The sequence below is a fragment of the Perognathus longimembris genome, chromosome 5 (genome assembly GCF_023159225.1).
Source record: "Perognathus longimembris pacificus isolate PPM17 chromosome 5, ASM2315922v1, whole genome shotgun sequence".
In the NCBI taxonomy this organism is placed as follows: domain Eukaryota; kingdom Metazoa; phylum Chordata; class Mammalia; order Rodentia; family Heteromyidae; genus Perognathus; species Perognathus longimembris.
In genome coordinates this window covers 42,048,753-42,071,879 of record NC_063165.1, presented here as the reverse complement: position 1 = coordinate 42,071,879, position 23,127 = coordinate 42,048,753, and the positions used below count along the sequence as shown (strand labels likewise).

At 35.0% G+C, this 23,127-nt stretch overlaps 1 protein-coding gene across 17 annotated transcripts in view; it reads left to right on the top strand.

Annotated features, from left to right (window-relative positions):
• Zbtb20 (zinc finger and BTB domain containing 20) overlaps nucleotides 1–23,127 on the top strand; it is a 748,243-nt gene that overhangs the window by 268,022 nt on the left and 457,094 nt on the right. For 16 of the 17 annotated variants that reach the window (XM_048346657.1, XM_048346652.1, XM_048346655.1 and 13 more), the window contains one exon: nucleotides 5,587–5,660. The gene's annotated coding sequence lies outside the window, so the exon portion shown is untranslated. Of the gene's footprint in view, nucleotides 1–3,010; nucleotides 3,470–5,586; nucleotides 5,661–23,127 lie in introns of those variants that run through there. The other variant, XM_048346658.1, reaches the window with a different exon arrangement.

Below are 23,127 nucleotides of genomic sequence, written 5' to 3'. Positions count from 1 at the left end.
AGAGGTTACAGTTTCATACGTTAGGCATTGGATACATTTCTTGTACTGTTTGTTACCTTGTCCCTCATACCCCCCCCTCCCCCTGTCCCCCCCTGAGGTATTCAGTTCACTTACACCAAACAGTTTTGCAAGTATTGCTTTTGTTGTTGTTTCTCATATTTTACCCTTTGTCTCTCAATTTTGGTATTCCCTTTGAATTTCCTAATTCTAATACCAGTACACACTGTTTCCCATACACTCAGATAAGATTACAGAGATAGTGTAGATACAATCACAAGAAGGTGATACACGAACATCATCAATAGTAGAAACTACAGATACACATGGGATGTTGAAAGTAGTTACAACTCTCATATAACAATCATTTTCATAAAATGGAGTTCATCCATTCATCTACTGAGGTGCATCTGGGTTGGTTCCATTTCTTAGCTATGGTACATAAGGCTGCTGTGAACATAGTTGTGCTAATAACTTTAGTATGGCCTTGTAAGTGATCATTTGGTTAAATGCCCAGAAATGGGATTGCTGGATCATAGAGGAGCTCTATGTTTAGTCTTTTGAGAAACCTCCATACTGCTTTCCAGAGTAGTTAAACCAGTTTACATTCCCGCAGCAGTGTAGTCCTTTTCTCTTTTGGCCACATCCCTGAAACTCTTACCTCCAATAAACTACCCTCCCCAGTTAAAAGAAGACAAAAGTGGAACTGTAGCCCAAGTGGTAGAGTACCAGCCTTGACCACAAAAACTCAGGGATAGCACCCAGGCACTGAATTCAAACTTCAGGGCAAGCACAAAACCAACCAACCAAACAAACAAAAAAAATCAGTTAAAAAGAAAACAATAGAGAAAATCAAGGAAACCAAAAATTAGCTGAGAAATATCAACAAAATTTACAGGACTTTTGCAATATTGACCAAATAAAAAGGACAGAAGATAACATTATCAAAACAAGTAATACAAAAGAGGCATAACTATAAATCCCATACACATAAAATTGGTTGTAAGATAATTGTATGAAAAAAATATATCCTGAGCATTTCAGCAACTTGGATGAAATGATTCATCCTTGATATGTAAAAGTTAACAAAATTGAGTCAGAAAGAAATAGAAATTTTGAATGGGCCTCTGACAGTAAAGATGGGAAATTTTATATTTAAAAAAAGAAAGGAAAAAAAAAGATACTTTAGATACAGATGGCTTCACTGGTGATTTTTATCCAATATTTAAACAAGAAAAAGTATGATTCTTGCAAGAGTTTTTCAAAAGGTACATGAAGCTCATTCAGTTCTTTTTATGAGAAAATAATGTGTTGCAAAGCCAGACAAAGGTATCATGTACACACACACACACACACACACACACACACACACACACACACACACACACACACACCCTGAAGATCTGTATGTCTCCTGAAAACAGAATATCCAGAAGTCAAATATATGATATACAGATAAGATTCATCTCGGAACTTCAGTGTTGACTTACAAAATCCAATAATCTCATTAACAGTATAAAAGGTAGAAAAACACATCTTAGTAGATGCATAAATTCATTTAAGAAAATCTAGTGCCTATCTGTGATAGAAGCTTTTAACAAAGTAGAAAAATAAGAGAACTTCTGTAGTCCATGAAGGTATCCATGAAAAGCCTTATAACTACTATCATATATAGTGATGAAAATTTGGTTGATATACTCCTAAGACTATAAAAGAGGCAAGATTGTTAGATATTGCCTATTCCATTTAACTCTTTTTTCTATTTTATGCTTCTCATGGTTGCTGGAATGACAGGTATACACCACCATGCCCAACTTCTCTCATTGAGATGGAGTTTTACACTTTTTTTTTTTGCCTGAGCTGGCCTGGAACCATAATCTTCATGAACTCAATCTCCCTGATAGCTGGAAAAGACAGGCATGTGCCACCAGTGTCCTGTGAGAACACTCACGTTATTTTAGTATTGCATACTAAGGTATTCATGGATGAATGTAATGTTTGGAATTATCTTTGAAATGATAAGGTAGAAGAAAAAGTGAAAAGTATATAAAGATGTAAAATAAATTGACTCTGGACTATGAGTATATGAAATTTCATTTTAGGATTATACCCTACACACATGCATATGTTTGAAACTTGCCACAATAAAAAGTTTTAAATTATGAAAATAAATAATTTAAAAACCACAACAGATTACAATTACCCTGCTATGTTGACTTGATATAGGGCTTTACCTTTTAAAAATCGAATCCGAAATGTGTCAAAGTAAATAAATCATATAGAGGTGAGTGAATTGGAAAAACTAATCTGAGCAAGCTGAAAGTCAGGACTGGATTTAGAAGGACATTAAGAGACGTGCCTAAATTAACAGATATACGAAAGTGGAACATTTTGTTGTTCTCTCCTTAAAGTTTTGTGACTCAGTGATATCTAAAACTTTTATCGATTTAAGGAATTTTAAATTCAGACCATGGTCAGAGCTGCTCATAGTTCCTACTCAATGTTAAGATGTACCACTTCTCACATTGCTTCTTTCAGGTTTTTGCTTGTTTATTTGTTTGTTTTGTAATGGACCTTGGAACTTTGTTTCTGGTTTGTGACTGACTGGATAGATTACTGTAATGTAATGGGCTTGCTACTTCTTTAGGAGCCCATTCAGAATTATTAATTTGTGAGAATTGTCTAGCTCTTTTTCAAAAAGATCTGTGTAGAGAGACATATTTCTCTAAGTTTTGTGATTTACATTGATTCTTGAGCTATTTCTCAGTGCCCAATTGGATGTTGACCTCAATCTATACAGCCATTCATAGTTTTGTTCTGATTAGAGAAGTCTGGTACTGGTCTTAGTAATGACTAACATTGATCTCTGTGACCAAAAAAACCCAATGTTTTAAAAACATTGGAAGCTGTAATGTTAAGAGGAAATTATTATTTTGATAACATAAACACTCGGCAAATCTATTATATTGAAGGTGGGTTCAGTGTTCAGTTTTGAAATTGGAATAAACAAAAGCAAGGAAGTTGGAAGTAGATTGGAATGCCAGTAAACTAACCTTTTACTCCTTAATCTCATTCAGCATGCCCGCAGAATATTTCACTTTGTTAATGACCTGTCTTCCAAGCAATTTATACCCAACGCTGGTGACAGTAACATGGTGACAGAGTTAATGATTTGTTCATGAGGCAGTTATGAAGAGAGCACTATTCATATCAAAGACAACCGGTCTCACTTCCAGGTCCATCTTTGGGCCAAGATATGGAGTCGCCAACAGTGAGTTGGCGACTGTATTTTTTTGAGTCCTGGCGCAAAGTAGGATCCATCTGTTTTGCCCAGCCGTTTGCTTGAGTGCCACAGAATGGTCCTGTTATTAGTCTTATTTGTGGTTCTATTTGAGGTTAAGTCTAATGTAAATAAAAGTCAGTCTTCCTCATGTTGAATACAGTGTAAGAATTAAAAATGGTGGTATTGGTGGTAAGTGATGTTGCATCTCTATTTTCTCAGTTGCTCTGTTTTCGTTAGAATGGGAAACAGACATTTAAGAATGAGTTTGTCATCTGGAAGGATAGTTGGGACCAAGTTTTCCTCAACAGGATACAAGATGTTATTTTTGAGCTTCATTACCTTCACCAAAGGAAAGAGAGAGAATGAAATTGAGAGCAAGAGTGAGTGTTAGAGCAGGAGAGAGACAGGGAGAGACAGAGTCAGAGAAAGACAGGAGGAGAAATGAAGAAGAAAGTGAAAGCAGATAATAAATGCACAGAAATGAGAGATGGCAGAGGTCAAAGAAGACAAAAAGGAATAGCAGGGGTCAAAGTAATAAAACTTTGGATTCTTCAGAACTGAATTTATTATTTTGAACTGATAGTTCAATTTATTGAACATCTGGTGAATTGAGAAAAAAGGAATGTGACTGAACAGGCTGAAATCAGACTAGTGGTCAGTTCACTGTTCATCTTAGTTTCCGTCCCCCTTTCTTGTCAGTGCCAGTGAATTAGTTTCACTAGCCATGTTTTATTGGCAAGTAGAACAATACCAGTTACTGATTCAGATTTATGTAGAAGTGAACAACTTTTATATTTCTGAATCATTTATCAAGGATTATTGTTATTCCATATAAATTCTGAGCACAGTTATTTTTGTCAGTTTCTTTAATGAATATTTTGTTGCCTTATAAGGATATATGTGCTTTCCCTTTTTCTTATTCAGTTTTCCCTGGTGACACCTCCATAATTTCTGTCTTTACTCTGGTGCATTTTTAATCTAATTCAGGCATTTGAGGAGTAGGGTAAAAGTTTAGTTAATCAATGTCACTGATTTAAAAAAAAAAGATTCCATTCATGAAGTTGATGTAGTGTGAATCTGAGCAAGTTTGCATTTAAAATCGATGCACACCAAATAGACATATTACCCATATTATTAATCTACATATTTCAAAGGAGAAGAAAATGGGACTCACAAGTGAGAAGCAGATGAATTTTCTGCGAATAGGGGCAATTTTAGGGGTAATCTATGATGATGCTCTCATGTGAAAACATTACTTTGCATTATGTGAGGTTGGACATAAGCATACAACATTTAGTGCTACAAATATATATATACATATATATTTAAAACTATTCTATGTAAAATCAGTAATGTAATTATAGCTCCATTTGCATTTGAAAACTATAGTTTCTAAAATATTAATATATCAGTTATTTTAAGATGCAAATAGGCCTAAATTATTCTTATGTGTGCTTTTTACTATTATAGTATTTATAATGATATTGCTTCAAGAGGGAAAGGATTTTAGAAAACTATAGTATGATGTTTTACAACCAAATATTTGCGATATTCTTGGAGATCAATATGTCTGGACTGTTAAAGCTGAAGCTTAAAGATAGATTTTCTTTTTAACCACATGATTAAACCAGAAGGTTTCATTCAAAACCTGGTGATCCTCCTGTGCTCCTTCAAATACTAGTGGCTGCATGTGAAAAATGTACAAAATGAAACAGGGCACTCTAAACCCAGAAGACTTTGCAGTGGCCATTTTGAATTACTCAATATTCATTTACCTCTATTTCACCATCTGCCTACCACTGATTCAGTCATGTGAAGCAGATCTACCTTTTTGTTTTCTTCCAATTCTACTTGCAGTCATATTTTTTTCTTTAATTGTACATTCAGATCCATAGATTTATTTTTCACCTTTTTTTCTGAGCTTAACATTGCATTTGATCTCCAGGCTGTGAACTTGTTGTTTAGGAGTTTTTTTTTTAAAAAAATCAGAGAGCTAGATAAAACTCAGAAACACCAAGTTTCTAGGCATTATCATTATGAATCCCTTAATATGGAGGCATGTTTTGTTTTTCAGAATTGCTTTTTTCCCCTTCTTCTTTAGATCCTTCCCTTTTCATTAAAAAAAAAAAAAAAAAAAAACTACTCTGGGAAGAGGATTTTTTTTCCCCTTACCATGAAAAAAAAAAAAGCCACGCTTGACTGATAATGCATTGCTTTGGATGGTGAAACATTATGAAAGTTTAATTTTTAATTAAATCTGAAATACCAATTATAACTGAAAGAGATTTTAACCTGTTTCTTTTCAGACTGCCTGAAGTTACATTTAGAGACTGAAATCACTGCACCTTAAAAACAAAAGATTGAGCTGCACTGTATTCCTGTAAGTAGAAGCTTTCTGCACCTTCCCTTGTGTTTCTGTGACCAACCCAGAAAGGGACAAAACATTGGTAACATAGTAACCAGATAGGAGTAAAATTTAAATGTCCCTGAGAAATACATCTTTAAATGATTTCTTTCTTTAAAAAAAAAAAAAGTTGTTGGGCTCAGTATTCAGTATGTCTTTTTTATCCAACCGAAATTGTGGATTCTTTCTTTTAGCTGGTTTGAATTTCATTAGGGAGGGTGTCACCCACTCTGCATCAGCACTGAGACATACACCCTATTTGGAAAGATTCTCGAGTTTTTGTTCCAGATTCATGAAAGGTAACAGAAGATTTCTTATGGAACCAAACTGAATTCCATTTTTTTTGTGATGTCATTAGAAATTCTTCGCCTTTATGTCAATGAAAGTGGAAAGTTCATGATGACATCACGAGATTCTGTTGCCTTGAGGACTTTAGGCAAAACTAAAATGCATAATTCCCTTGTGTGCGTGTGTTCCCCATTCTGCTAGGAAGCAGTCAAAATAGCACATCTTATGTCTTCCCGTGAGCTACAAGGCTGTCTCTCAGAGCCCCATTGTTCCATAAATGCATGTCACAGTCTATCACAGTCTGGTCTACCCTTATTTAGCTGCTGTTTTGTCAATGTACTTGGAAGAACAATTAACATTTGGGATTTCAATGTCTGAATAACAGGCAGTGAATAGAACCAGAGCATATAAAAGATTCAGACGCCCAGAGTAAGAAAACAGAATCTTACAGTTGGTAGAGGAAAAAGGAAAATCATGTTAAGGCTGCAGTCAAAGGTTGTGAAATACTACAAAGAAAGTCAGTCATTTAAAAAAATTAGATCAAAATGGATATTGTGGTAATATATCTGGAAGCTTAGGATGTATTCTTATGTTTTATAGTTTAGTCTTTGTGAGAGAGGCTTAAAACATTTAATGTCTATTGTTGGAATGCCAGATGTGGTGAATACTACATCATGATTTTCAGAGTGACATAGTCCTTGTCCAACTGAATAGTGAAGGTGATTCAGACATTTCCTTCCATCTTAACTTTGATTCACTGCATCCTTAATTCACTGTAATTCTTCTGTGTTGTCTGTAGACAGTCTGACAGTTACTTAAAAATCATCTCCCTCTTAGGTATTTGGTGAATCAGGGAAAACCAGGCACATTTCCTGGCTGACATGAGTGAATAAATGATGTTTACTGTTTTATCATAACTATAACAGTTAAACCCACAGACAGGAAGGGTTGTTAGAACAAAGACTAATCCATTTTTATAATCCCTAGTACATGTCACACTAATTGGAAATCACAAAATAGATGATGTTATTAGTTTAATTACAAAATTTATAAAAAGCCAGAAAATCTAGAATTCATTCTGTCAGAGAATAGTTATGGCCAAGAGAGGTTGAATTAAAATCTACGCACTTGGATAGATAGACAATTATATTAGAGTAAGTGTCAGTCTCTTAATCTTTACCTCATTGACTTTCTTCTTCTTCTCCCTGACCAAAATGAAAAGTGCCCATTTATGGCTCATCACTTTTGGATATCAAATGATCTTCAGTAGTTGTCTTTCAAGTTTTTTCTAATATCTCATTTACTAGAATTTATTCAAACCTAAATCTACCTATCGCCAAGGTCAACAATTATGTGCTACCTTCATTTTTTTTGTCATCATACAGAAGGATGTACTTCAAGGAAATGGAACAAGTAGTATTGTAAATGTTGCATCAAGAGGCTGAGGGCTTGAGAAGTTAACTATGAGTAGAATCTACTTTCATTGCATAGAATGTTTGAACCAGTTTCTTTTTTTTTTCAAATTTTTATTATCAAACTGATGTACTGAGAGGTTACAGTTTCATACATTAGGCATTGGATACATTTCTTGTACTGTTTGTTACCTTGTCCCTCATACCCCCCTCTCTCCTCCCACTTTCCCTTTCTCCCCCTGAGGTGTTCAGTTCACTTACACCAAACAGTTTTGCAAGTATTGCTTTTGTAGTTGTTTGTCTTTTTTTACCCTGTGTCTCTCAATTTTGGTATTCCCTTTCAATTTCCTACTTCTAATACCAGTATACACGGTTTCCAGTATACTCAGATAAGATTACAGAGATAGTGTAGGTACAACCACAGGAAGGTGATACAAGAACATCATCAATAATAGAAGCTACAGATACACATGGGACGTTGAAAGTAGTTACAGCTGTGATATAACAATCGTTTCCATAACATGGAGTTCATTTCACTTAGCATCATCTTATGTGTTCATAAGGGTATAGCTATTGGGCTCTTGTGATGCTCTGCCTATGACTTGCCTAAACCTGTACTAATTATTCCCAATAAGGGAGACCATAGAGTCCATGTTTCTTTGGGTCTGGCTCACTTAGTATAATTTTTTCCAAGTCCTTCCATTTCCTTACGAATGGGGCAATGTCATTCTTTCTGATAGAGGCATAAAATTCCATTGTGTATATGTACCACATTTTCCTGATCCATTCGTCTACTGAGGGTCATCTGGGTTGGTTCCAGATTCTCGCTATGACAAATTGTGCTGCGATGAACATTGTTGTGCTGGTGGCATTACTGTGATTTTGTTTGTGGTCTTTTGGATAGATACCCAAAAGTGGGGCTGCTGGGTCATAGGGTAGTTCTATATTTAGCCTTCTGAGGAACATCCATACTGCTTTCCAGAGTGGCTGAACCAGTTTACAATCCCACCAACAATGAAGAAGGGTTCCCTTTTGGCCACATCTCCTCCAACAATTGTTATTGTTAGTTTTCTTGATATAGGACATTCTTACTGGGGTGAGATGGAATCTCAATGTTGTTTTGATTTGCATTTCTTTTATGGCCAGTGATGTAGAGCACTTTTTCATATGTCTCTTGGCCATTCTCATTTCCTCATCAGAGAAGTCTCTTTGTAAGTCTTTAGCCCACTTGATGAGGGGGCTATTGTGAACCAGTTTCTTAACACTATTAAGACCACAATGTTTTACAACTCAGAACCATTTGATGTAAAGTTTTTCTTTCCTTATTTCCCATCACTAGTTTTTGGAATTTATGTCCAAAAGGGATCCTTTCATTTTTATTAAATCAGCTTATGCTGATGCAAATTAAGGCTTTCATAAAACTTAGCCTCTGAGGCAAAACCAAAATGATAAAAATTTAGGCCTAGTGAATTGTACTGTAATCGAGTTGAATAACATTTAAGGAGATCAAATAACCTTTCACATATTCTTTAAGATAGGAAAAGTTGAGGTTAAAAAGGATTTAGGAACAGACCATCTTCAAACATTACAGCTGAAAATTTCATTAAAAAACGAACATCTCACCACCCTATTTTAAAATAAATTTAAATGCAGGGTAAGGCATGAGGGTAGCACAATTATACTGACCACCAATGCAGATCATCCTTAGTTATGCAGACCTGTGAGTAGACCCAACTGCAGACATTGGGGCCTCAATCTTCCCTCTATTCTAGTGCGGTATTAACAGCTTTTCCTAAGAAGTAATATGCCTATGTTGAACATTACCAAGTAGCCAAAATTCAAATGTAAAAGATAATGTAAAAACTCTTAGTGTTATCCAAAATATATCCACCCATTATCCCTGTATATTTTCATACCTTGCCTTTCATGACACAGTGAGTTGGTTTTTACAGGTTATTGATTGGATTAATATTTTTTATGATTGCTTACAAAGTATCCAGAAGATCATTAGAAATTACATGTGTTTAATTGGCCTTATAGGTATGATGAAGCCAATAATCTGAACAGAGCCATTGTGACAACAGAATTCAAACTTCCAAAGAATATGAAACATGAAATAGTGTCAGAATGTCACTGTTGCCAGGAGTCATTTTCATCAGAGAAAAGTTTTTCAGAGTCTGAAAAAAATGAAGTAAACTTTAATAATTTAAAATGAATTACTTGAGCTGGTAATTTATTTCATGTTGCCTTTATTGGATTCTGTCATTTAACAATCTTAAAGAGACCAGAGCAAAGTTCTTGACATATCTTAATTCCTTTCTTAAATTTATTTTATCACCTCCAGACCTTTCTCCGCCACATTATGAAGAAGCTCAAGTCACTGTGTTCAAAAAGTTAACAGCCTCTCTGTTATGCCCCAGACACAAAGCAAATGGAAGAGAACTAGAATGTATGGGCACATCAATTTTCCAAAAGTGTAGGTTGCTACTCATTAGTAGTCATGAAGTCCAGTTATATATCATTGACACAGAATGAAATGAAAATAAATATCAAAAGAAAATACTGCACCACATTATTGTAGATACTTTCAAACAAAATATTTTACTTGGAATTATTATTCCAAATATGAAAAATGTTTTAGAGGTGATAGATTTTTAATACTCAACTCAGTTAATTCTAATTAGTTACTTTCATATCTGAGGAAGTAGGAATTTAATATTTTCCCTAGGTTATGTAGAGACATACTTTGACTATGTCTATCCACATTCATTTCCTTCTCGTTACTTGGCATTGCTTCCCAGAATTATGAGACTTCAATCATTTCACTGTTAACTCAAAAATTTTATTTCTACTTCTGATATTTCTCCAAACTCCAATCCTATATCCCCAAATTTGTGTTTAAATCTTCACATCGAAATCTCTGTGGCCTAGGCAAGAGTGCTTGCCTTGTATACATGGAGCCCTGGGTTCTATTCCTCAGCACTACTTGTATAGAAAAACCAGAAGTGGCACTGTAGCTCATGTGGTAGAGCACTAGCCTTGAGCAAAAAGAAGCCAGGGACAGTGCTCAGGCCCTGAGTCCAAGGCCCAGGACTGGCCAAAAAAAAAAAAAGAAAAAAAGAAATCACTCTGGTTTCTTAAACTCAGTTTATCAAAACTTTGTTAACTTTATTAGTTGAAATTCATCTTCCTATGAGGAATCTTAATTTTCCTTATCATCATTGTCCAGGGCATGTTGACTCAAATCTGTCATCCTTGCCTCTTTGCTCTGATTGATGTTCAGTAAGTGGGAAGTTATTGTTAATTTTCTTTCTTTGACTCCTCTGTTCTAATCAGAATTTCATCTTACCTATAAAAGCCTACCAGTTGGGAGATCTATCTCCTAAATACTACTTACTGCCCATTTACTTTCCTAAAGTAGACACACTGAAATCATGTTACTATCGTTCAAATAAAAGTTCCAATGATTCTATATCAATTACAAAACAATCTGGACCATCATGATATTTCAGACTCTAACTTGATCTTAGTCATCACTTAACCTGTGTTATATAGCATATTCAGGCCAAATTCACTTATCAACTTTTATTCTTATTGTTTTTACCATTTGAAATGTCGTCATTCTGTTTTTCAATATTAAAATACAACTCATCTCCAAACAAGAGTGATTAAAATGCTATTAATCACATGTGTCTTTCCCTCCTTGAACTAGAAAAAAATAGTATACATACCCTTTTTTTTTTCAAATTTTTATTATCAAACTGATGTACAGAGAGGTTACAGTTTCATACCTTAGGCATTGGATACATTACTTGTACTGTTTGTTACCTTGTCCCTCATACCCCTCTCCCCCCTCCCCCTTTACCTTTCCCCCCCCTGAGGTGTTCAGTTCACTTACACCAGTTTTGCAAGTATTGCTTTTGTACATACACTTTATCCTACCCATTAGATTCAGTTGATGTATGGACTGCCCAATTGGCCACTAAACTTGATTATGAACTTCTAGCCTTCTATAAAAGAATGAACTTACATATTTATAAGCCAATTACTTTATGATAATTTGTCTCAGAAATCCTACACTTTTTTTTGTCAGTCCTGGGCCTTGAACTCAGGGCCTGAAAGCACTGTCCCTGGCTTCTTTTTGCTCAAGGCTAACACTCTACCACTTGAGCCACAGTGGCACTTCTGGCCGTTTTCTATATATGTGGTGCTGAGGAATCGAATCCAGGGCTTCTTGTATTCGAAGAAAGCACTGTTGCTTCTAGGCCATAGTCCCAGCGCATCTACACTTTTTTGAGACACGAGTTAAGGTCTATATTTTATAGCACTATTTGGGTGCATGCCCTATCTTTTTATGAGAAAATAAACTTTTAGGGGCTAAATCCATACTTAATTAGTATTTCTAGTATTTTACTACAGTAGAATCACTACTTCATTTCTCAATTCTTAATACTGGAATAATGTCTTAGGCACTCATGAAATATATAATCTTAAGAATCAGATGTTAAACAGATAAACCAAAAATAAAATTATGTCTTATGAAAAGAGGCATGCATGTAAGACAACAATGACTAGGGGAAATCTGTTACAATGTTCATTAGGTGCTTAGTACAGAATTCTCAGTGTCATTTGAATGGAAAATTGAAGGGTCGGAAGGATACTGGTTTAGAATTGAGTTTGAAGGGGATAAGTTCTAGGTGGAAATAACACATATTCAGCCCTATTTTCAAATAGCTTTGAATACAAACATTGCATATTCAGAATGAAAGGATGCCAGAGTGACCAGAGCAAAAGGAACACAGAATTCAAAAGTTCCAAGGTGAGGAATTTGGGGAGTACATAGTACATAAACACAGAATGTTCATTGAAAAACAGCTCAAGTATACAGGCTCAGAATAATTCAGAAGTAAGTAGTGTGCACATTCTTCTAGAGTACACATGTTCATTTTGAACACTGTTGGCTTCTGAGTTTAAGGATATTTTTGGGCTTCACATTAATGGGTCACAATAAATGGGTGTACATGAAAAGAGTAAATCTTTCAGATCTTTCAGATAAAGTCAATTTTATTCCCTCTCTACAGTTTTTTAAATTGTATTATTAATATTTTTGTTTAAATTACTTCTTGTATAAGGATGTAGTACATACTAAAAATGATTTATTTTTATATTTTTAGCAGCTATACTTTAATCTTTCTTTAAAATTTGGTTCATGTACAATGACCAGAAGTATAGAGATATAAAAAGACTTAAAGCCAAATCCTGTTATTCTCATTAATATTACCTACAATCTTACTGAATTCCTAAATTGAAGAACAATGCTTATTTTAAAGTGTGATGTATTAATATCCCAGATTGCCACTAAACCAAAATAGGGATGCTTGTTCCTTTGTTAAGTGTTGCAAATTTTCACCTTTTGCAATTAAAGAAAAAGCACTATAGGGCATGTAAAAACTAAACTATAGAGAAGTAGCTTAAGCTCTAAAGATAAGAGAAATTATCTGTTATAATTCAGTAGAAAGGCAGTGGAATCAGAATATTACAGCAGCAACTGAGAACCTTAGGAATTATTTATTCAACCTGCATATATCAGTGATAAATAAACTTCAGGCCTAGAATTCGTAATCAAGTCTTACAGTTAAACAGTTAACTGTACAGTCAGTCATACAGTTAAATAGTAACCCAAACAACGAAGCTTGGACTTTTTAGCCAAATGACCACAGCCAAACCACCTAATAGGCCATCAGTTTCCCAACCAAAACTTTGTCAAGGTCTTATATGGAAAATGATTACTAAGTATATAAGACGATTCTTCATTCAAGCCTCAATTAATAATAAACATGAATAATATATATTACTTACAATTCGTTCACTTAATGTACTAGATCTCTATAAACATTGCCTCTAATCCTTGCTACCCACACTCAGTAACCACTCAGCAAAGCAGGAATTATTTCCATTTTATAATGAAAAACTTAAGCCCCTGAAAGATTAAGTAGCATCTAAAATCAAAAGGCCCACAGTTTGAGTTTGTATTGCTACTAAACCTAACCAATTCAGACTCAGTGGCCAGCTCCTGCTTGGAGTTTTTTCTGTTGCCTTTTATTATCAGCTTAGCAGCTCTTGTGGTCACTCAGGTCATAAGTTCTTTAATATTCAACATATCTGAAACAAAAGAAAGAAACTTACATTTACTCAATGACTTTTCTGCATAAATCTCTTTCACAATATTGCATCAAGTTCCAGAAATTGTCACTGAATGAAATTAAATTGCCCTGAGCATCTAAGGAAAATCCAAACATACATTCAATACTCTCTGTTTGACCTCAAGTGTGCTTGCCATCAACCCATCCACCTCTAAGTCTGCTCTTTCCTGACCGGGAAGACTGAACAAATCTATGGGGCATTCATTTGTATCTTAACAACTACCTGTGTGTATTCAACATGCCAGTCATATCACAGATGATATGCTAACTAACCTACACTTACTTAAAGACACCTTAAAAAGTACGAAAACTGTAATTGTATCTTTTTAGACAAATAAGAAGAAATAATTCAAATGTTCTAAAATTAAAATTTAGTTTACAGCTTTCTTTTTTTTTTTTTTTTTTCTTTTTGGCCAGTCCTGGACCTTGGACTCAGGGCCTGAGCACTGTCTCTGGCTTCTTTTTGCTGAAGACTAGCACTCTGCCACTTGAGCCACAGCGCCACTTCTGGCCATTTTCTGTATATGTGGTGCTAGGGAATGTATAGGAGGCAAGCACTCTTGCCACTAGGCCATATCCCCAGCCTATACATCTTTCTTTTCTAGACAAACATTGATAAAATATTATAGTATGGTAAAAGGTAAAAATATATAAATGTGCTGAACCCTATTAAATTTGTAAAAATATAAAATCTTTTTTTTTCAAATTTTTATTATCAAACTGATGTACAGAGAGGTTACAGTTTCATACGTTAGGCATTGGATACATTTCTTGTACTGTTTGTTACCTTGTCCCTCATACCCCCCTCCCTCCTCCCACTTTCCCTTTCCCCCCTTGAGGTGTTAAGTTCACTTACACCAAACAGTTTTGCAAGTATTGCTTTTGTAGTTATTTGTCTTTTTTTACCCTGTGTCTCTCAATTTTGGTATTCCCTTTCAATTTCCTACTTCTAATACCAGTATACACGGTTTCCAGTATACTCAGATAAGATTACAGAGATAGTGTAGGTACAACCACAGGAAGGTGATACAAGAACATCATCAATAATAGAAGCTACAGATACACATGGGACGTTGAAAGTAGTTACAAGTGTGATATAACAATCGTTTCCATAACATGGAGTTCATTTCACTTAGCATCATCTTATGTGTTCATAAGGGTATAGCTATTGGGCTCTTGTGATGCTCTGCTATGACTTGCCTAAACCTGTACTAATTATTCCCAATAAGGGAGACCATAGAGTCCATGTTTCTTTGGGTCTGGCTCACTTCACTTAGTATAATTTTTTCCAAGTCCTTCCATTTCCTTACAAATGGGCAATGTCATTCTTTCTGATAGAGGCATAAAATTCCATTGTGTATATGTACCACATTTTCCTGATCCATTCGTCTACTGAGGGTCATCTGGGTTGGTTCCAGATTCTCGCTATGACAAATTGTGCTGCGATGAACATTGTTGTGCTGGTGGCATTACTGTGATTTTGTTTGTGGTCTTTTGGATAGATACCCAAAAGTGGGGCTCCTGGGTTATAGGGGAGTTCTATATTTAGCCTTCTGAGGAATCTCCATACTGCTTTCCAGAGTGGCTGAACCAGTTTACATTCCCACCAACAATGAAGAAGGGTTCCCTTTTGGGCACATCTCCTCCAACAATTGTTATTGTTAGTTTTCTTGATATAGGACATTCTTACTGGGGTGAGATGGAATCTCAATGTTGTTTTGATTTGCATTTCTTTTATGGCCAGTGATGTAGAGCACTTTTTCATATGTCTCTTGGCCATTCTCATTTCCTCATCAGAGAAGCCTCTTTGTAAGTCTTTAGCCCACTTGATGAGGGGGCTATTGGTTCTTTGCGGTTTTGTTTTGGAAGAAGGTAATTTTTTTACTTCTGCATATATTTTAGAGATGAGGCCTTTGTCCGTTGAATGGCCGGTAAAGATCTTCTCCCAGTCTGTGGGCTTTCTGTTTATCTTGCGAGCTATGTCCTTTGCCGTGCAGAAGCTCTGCAGTTTGATGCAGTCCAACCTTTCTTTGATTTGTAGCCTTTCTGGGTCATTGTTAAGGAAGTTTCGTCCTGCGCCAAGGAGCCCAAGTATTTCTCCTACTCCTTCCTTTAGTGTTTTCAGGGTCTCTGTTTTGAAAATATAAAATCTTGACAATATCAATATACTTATGAATTGTTAGCATTGGTTTCTAGTGACCATTGAGGACACTTAAAAGGGAACTCCTTGGTCAGGTGGGGTGGTGCACTACATTAATCTGCTACTTGACAAAGTGGTAGGAAGATCATGGATTCAAGGCAATCTGGTCTCAATAGCAAGATACTGTTTCAGTAAATAAATAAATGTCAGATCATTAGTAAAAGCAAGATGTAGAAACACATATATATACATATATGTACATATGTATGTGTGTATATATATGTATATAATCATATTGACATGCAGAGAGATAACACCTGCTGATAACAGGTCTCACTGAAGCCTGATCCTAAATCTTTTTTGTGTCTGTTTTAGCAGCTTTGCATATAAACACTCTACTTCTTTTTTTTTTTTTTTGCCAGTCCTGGGCCTTGGACTCAGGGCCTGAGCACTTTCCCTGGCTTTTTCTCGCTCAAGGCTAGCACTCTGCCGCTTGAGCCACAGCGCCGCTTCTGGCCGTTTTCTGTATATGTGGTGCTGGGGAATCGAACCTAGGGTCTCGTGTATCCGAGGCAGGCACTCTTGCCACTAGGCTATATCCCCAGCCCCAACACTCTACTTCTAAGGAGCCATTTTCAGCTATTTGCACACTTGAACAACTATCCTTAAGCCAACTATCACTATAAAACAATAGTCTATGTCTGGGAAATGGAATGTAGACCATTAGTATATATAACACTTAAGTGAACTAGAAGTAATACTATCAATGAAAATTGTGAAGTTTTTCCCCCTTCTCATATTTTGAGGGATTTCTGAGTCTCTGAAAATCCTCAGCAATTCGTTCAGTCTACTGAAGAAACTCAGTTAAAAATTGTCCTTCCTACTTAACAGAAGGATTTTATTCTTTGGATCTAGCTTTACTCTTACAACATATTGATAGTAGCCTAAATCAGAAAGCATATTAATATATCTTTTGAATATGTTTCATTCCTCAGGAGAAAAAAATGTTTTTAAATATTTTGTAATATCCAATTCTTCTTATTCAGTGGTTTGTTCTCTAAGGAATCTTGAATTAAAAATGACTTTTTAAGATGGAATAAACAAGAAAACCATTTGGAGAGGAGACATGACTATGAAACAGTGAATTTCTAGGATACATGTTTGTAGGAACAAAAAAGAGTGATACTTCAGGTTACAGCACATTGGTTTTATGTATCCCAAAAGACTCTTTGAAATCACTGTTCTAAGTGATCTGCAAAAAGAAGAAGCCATGCTGAACTGATATTTTAGGGAGACATGAGACATTTGATTCAGAATGAAGACTAGTCTTCTAGTTAGTTTCAGATAGTCAACATTATAAAACTCTTATAATAATATGTCTTCAAAGATAGAAAACAAATCTTGCTCATTCAAGATCATCATGAAATATTAGAAGATTTAGTCTTTTTGACAAGTTATTTTATATTTTGATAGATGTATGGATTTGAAGATATGTAGTTCACATAACTATGACCACAGTTTTGCTAAGTTCTTTGTTTACATAATTTGAATATTGTAGAATTTTATTCAGTAATCAATACTTCTGTACTGTTATGGTTGCTGTTGTCATTGTTATAATCAGCATTGTTGTCCTTTCTAGGCCAGGGCTGATAGTAATAGCTATGAACCTGAGACATATATTTCACCTTATATACATTTCACACCTCACTCTTAATGTAACACCAGAAATTTTCAAGGGGCCTAGCTAGATTATGAGTGCTCATACCCAAAAATCTTGACAGTGAGGTTTTATCCACAGGGACTTTTACAAGATAGAAAAATAGTTTGTTTGAAAAAACCTTTATGTTTGAGTAAGAATTGAATATCTCAAGCTGATTGGTGATGCAATACTATCTACATTAGCAATGCAGTTACCCTAGGGAAGCACAAGTATATTTGAAAGAAAAGTATATGGGCTGACTATATGAAGATTTGGATTAAAGCATTGATATATTTGTGTTAAGTTTATTTTCTTTATCTCTTTTCCCCTATTTTACAGACAAGAAAGTAAAAAGATGTGTATAAAGTATTTAAAGTCCCATGGAATAAGGATAGTTCATAAACATGTGTTACAGTAGAAGCATTAATAGAGTATAAATCACTTTGTGGTCTCAGAAGTGAGGTGCTTTTTCTGAGCTTTTAGTGGTTTGAAATTAGTTTGTTTTTGAGCTGCCATATAGGGAAATACTCTTGCTGCGAAGTACTTATCACACATTGGAAACAATGACTAAGAATGAATTGCCAGTGAGACATTATTTCTCTTAAGAGTTATTTTTAAGATATTTACAAAAAAAAAAAAAGAAAGAAAGAAAAACACAAACCACTGAGCGGGTTCTCTCAAACTGAAAAGAAAAGTCAACTGTTTTTGTCTTTCCATTAGGCAGTGACTTTCTTGAAAGGAACTCTAGACCAATTTTCTTTCACACTCATCGATACTGTCACCAGCTTGATTTTTAGTAAATGTATGTTGAGCCTCCTGTGTAAAAATTTTTAAAATTTTACTAAAGGTCTTACTGAAATATTACTGAAAATATTGATTTCATTATTTTACTAGATATAGACAATTATTCAAAATTATACGGACATTAGAGGATTAATTGTGTATATAGCTATTGACCTGAAATGATTATTATAATTTATTGAGAAAAAATTCAAGATAATGATCATTTATGAATAAATATGTTTTATATTTTAATATAACAAGGAAGAAAAGCTATAGAAAAATCCATATCATCTTCTTTATATTAGTCTGAACTGAAAGTAGAAAAACACTCTGGAAAACTCTCTTTAAACAGCTTTTATGCTTTAATTGGTTACAATGAACAGCTATTACTTAAGTTCAAAATGAATAAACTATTTTTAAGTTAATACTTTTTACTTCTTAGAAAAATGGCTCAGGAAAATATTAACCATCACACAGAAGCTGAACTTTCATTTGTATTGCATCAGCTTCTTAATACAAAAGAAAATAGTACATACTCTAAATAGATTGAATCCTGAATTCAGCAAATATTTCCAAAGTCTAGAGCAGTGCCAATTTTCTTCTGAACAAGTGTGGGTATGAGTCCCAGCATATGAGTGTGTGTGTGTGTGTGTGTGTGTGTGTGTGTATGGGTAGAGATGGGCTCTTTCATGGCACAGGATTGTACATATATTCACATCCAAAAATACTATAATTGAGCAATTGCAATTAATTAAAAAATTTTACTACAGTTTCTCTGGATACATAACCTATACAATGTGTAAGACATCTTAACAATTCCTTTTTGTTCACCTTATCACAAGTATCTCTCCATTACAATTACCTACAATACCTTTCCTACCCTTTCCTCTCAGCACTCTAAGAGCTTTGCTTAATCTTCTCCACCCCAGGTCAATTAATTTCTGCTTGCTTCCAATCCCCTTGCTGGAGATCAGCCTTATTTGTTTTTGCTGTTCTTGGTGTTTGTTTGTTTCTTTGTTTTTGGTCAGTCCCAGGGCTTAAACTAAGGCCGTGGGCGCTGTCCCTGAGCTCTTTTTCTCAAGGCTAGCATTCAACCACTTTCCAGTTTTCTGGTGTTTAATTGGACATAAGAGTGTCATCGACTTTCCTGCCTGGACTGGCTTTGAACCATGATCCTCAGATCTTAGCTTCTTGGGTAGCTAGGATTACAGGCATGAGCCCCTTGTACTGGCTTTATTTCTTTGTCATTTGGGGGGGCGGGGCTTTGATCATTTCTCTCATTCAAGAAGAAAGATGAGGGGCTGGGAATATGGCCTAGTGGCAAGAGTGCTTGCCTCCTACACATGAAGCTCTCGGTTTGATTCCCCAGCACCACATATATGGAAAACGGCCAGAAGGGGCGCTGTGGCTCAGGTGGCAGAGTGCTAGCCTTGAGCGGGAAGAAGCCAGGGAAGGTGCTCAGGCCCTGAGTCCAAGGCCCAGGACTGGCCAAAAAAAAAAAAAAAAAAAAAAAAAAAAAAAAAGAAGAAGAAGAAAGATGAGAAGGAGCAGGAGGAAGAGGCGAAACAACTAAAGGCGAAAGATTGGTTCCTGGAGTAAATTCCCCAACAGCTAATCTGTGAGAGTTTAAGTAACTAAGGGACAGACCCCCAAAGATTTATTTAAGATCTTCTGTTGAAATAGACTTTAGCCTAAGAGATGAACAGAATATCTAAATCTAACTCATGCAAAAGAGATGTATATGACTTGAGGTACTATTCCCCAGAGTTAAACAATTATGAGTGAGGCTACAAGAAAAAGGAGAAAGAGAGAAGGTGAGGTAGGAGACATAGGAAACACAGATGAGGAAGAGGATAAAAGAAAATGGGCCTACTCATTCCAAACTGTGAAAGAAAAGATACTGGGGAAAGGTTGCTGTTTTGGGTGGAGGAAGTGTGAAGAAAAAAAAATTACTTTTAGCCTTTAATTATTTCCTTATATTTTACAACTCTCATCATCCCATGAGTCCTGTCCTGAGTAGCAGAAATACATAGAACTTTTAGGTAGACAGTTTGCATCTACTTCCAAGGGTTCTGACTCGGGTGGGGGAACTATTTTCAGTTATAAGAAACTTTAGAAGATGTGAAATTTTTTTATTTTCAGCCTCCGAAAAGCTGTTAGTGTCTGATTGTGGCAGTTTGCTTGAAGCTGTGTGTCTTTTTCTTTCACTATTCCTCAGATTAGGAGACAAGAAAGAGCATCCATTTGTGTTTATGTTATATGACTCTTATTGGTGCCCTAATAGCTTGGTAAGAATTGGAAATTTAGTTAGTAAGATGTCAAACAATAGGATGATACTGGAAAAATAAATCATGTTTTTCAAGAGTTTTTACTGAGTTAAGAAAATGCTTATATAATGTAAAATAACAATTGATTTAAAATTTATATGAAGTATTGGTATTGTTTATATAAGTGTAATTTTTTTCCTGTTGCATTTTATGCTATATTTCCAAATATGACTTGAGGCTGATTAGTGGGTACAGCAACTAATGTGATAATGTCAAAAGGAGTTCACAGTTGATTGCCAAAAGGGGTGGAAACAAGACAAATGTTTGTCTCTAAACAAATGGATAAACAAAATACAGTGTGTATGTGCAGGTATATGTATGTCTTTATATGTATGTAAGCATGTATGTGTGTATGGAATACTATTTATCCTTAAATAGTTCTGACACATGCTACAATAGGGCTGAAAGAGTGAGGCAGAAGGAAACATGAAAACATGAAAAGAAGAAAACAAGAAATAAATTGTTTGAATGTCTCTCCCTCTGTTAAATCAACAAATTAATTATAATAGTGAAATTTCTATGAAGAGGCAGTGAAGAGATTTCATCTGAAGTTTGAGTGATATGATGTTCTTGCTGTGATTTGTTTCTTTATGGACAGCTACTAGGGCATAATGCTTTGGTCATTTTTAATACTTAAGTAGCCCTTCAGCTACTTAAGTGAGTGATTAGAGGAAAAAGGTTGTAGGGGATATTGTTAATTATTTGATTACTGCTGATTGGTTTTAGGTGGTACAAAATATAACTATTGTCATTTCAGATATGAATAGCCAAGGAAAGCAAAGTAGACCAATAGACATATTCAACCCCTACTGTTGTATATGAAATAAATGTTTACTTAGATAAAAACTTAGTTTACATTCCATTTCTTGCCACTAGGCCATATCCCCAGCCCTTTACATTCCATTTCTAAACCAGTGAGTAAAACAATTTCGGTGGAACAAGAGTATGTGCAATGAAGAAATTTCTCAGTAGTCTATTATCTCATACATCTAGAAACAGTTATCTGTATCATCTTATTCTCTTCTGCTGACTTCCTCAGACCATGTTCATGCTTATGTTCTACTTTGGGGTGTAATAGAAGCTCTTCAGAATCAAAGGGTTAATTATTCTTATAATTGACACATCTTTTCTCAATGTAAAAGTGAACTTTTCTCCAAGCACAGGTGGTTCTTCTGCCATTTAGTGTAATAATAAATATCTCTAAATTTTCTAGTCATCTCTGTATGTTTCAGGCCCTCACTCCCTTTGAAAGTTACCTATACTTGTTTACTTTTAGCTCTCCCTACCTCAAGATCTGTTACATGAGCTCATGGATTTTATACTTTGGCTGGAAATAAAAATCACCTTAAAAGAAAGTAGTAATTAATTGGAGATATCTATATAGTCTGTTTTAATTTGTCAAGAGAAATGTATCTAGATAGATCATAGACCCTTACAGGAACCAAAATCTTACTTAATTCAAATTTAGCATGCTAATTCAAACTAGAAAGCCATGTTTCCTAGGCAGAAGATAATATAGCTTTATAATTATCATTATATATTTCTGTAAGTCATTTCATAGATATGTATGTGACACACAAAAACACATTAAGGTAATGACCAAATCTAAAACTGTAATTTGACAAATATAGAAACTGTTAGTAACAAATTAATTCATTAGATTCTTTGTGTAGCTGACTAAACTTAGAAAGTTCTCTTCAGAAATTGAAAGTGAAATGTTCTTCTAAATGAATTTGCTATATTCATTGAGTTTGTGGGGGAAGATCAAGGGTAACAGCAATGTCAAAAGAAATGTATATATGCACATATATATGTGTGTGTATGTGTGTATATATCTATCTAGCTCCCATGATAATTCATCTAGAATCAGGAATAAAATTCTGATACATGCTACAACATAGATGAAACTCAAACATATTATGATAAATGAAATAAGCAAGTCATAGAAGGGCAAATGCTATGTGATTCCATGTACATGAGTAGTAATAGGCACATTCATAGAGATTAAAAGTAGAAAAGAATATACACATGGGAATTCTATGCTTCAATCAGAAAGAATGACATTTCTCCATTCATAAGGAAATGGAAAAACTTGGAAAAAAATTATATTAAGCAAAGCAAGCCAGAACCAAAGAAACAGTCTGCATGGTTTTCTTCCTTTGTAATAACTAGAATATGTCTAGGATATCTTACTAGAGAATCACAGTAGCTCAATACATGGGTGCATATGACCATATAAAATGATGCTTATGGAAACAAACACCAAGAAAAAGAAATAAAGAGAGCATTTTTCCCCCAGTCCTGGGGCTTGGGACTCAGGGCCTGAGTACTGTCCCTGGTTTCTTTTTGTTCAAGGCTAGCACTATACTCTTGAGCCACAGAGCCACTTCTGGCTTTTTCTGTTTATATAGTGCTGAGGAATCAAATCCAGGGCTTCGTGCATGCTAGGGCAAGCACTCTACCGCTAAGCCACATTCCCAGTCCTAAAGAAGTTTTTATAGTGTACTGTTTGTAGTTATTTCTTTTTTTCTTTTTCCCTTTGGTTTATGCCTCATTCTCACTGTATGTTTTGTCTTGTATATATGTTTATC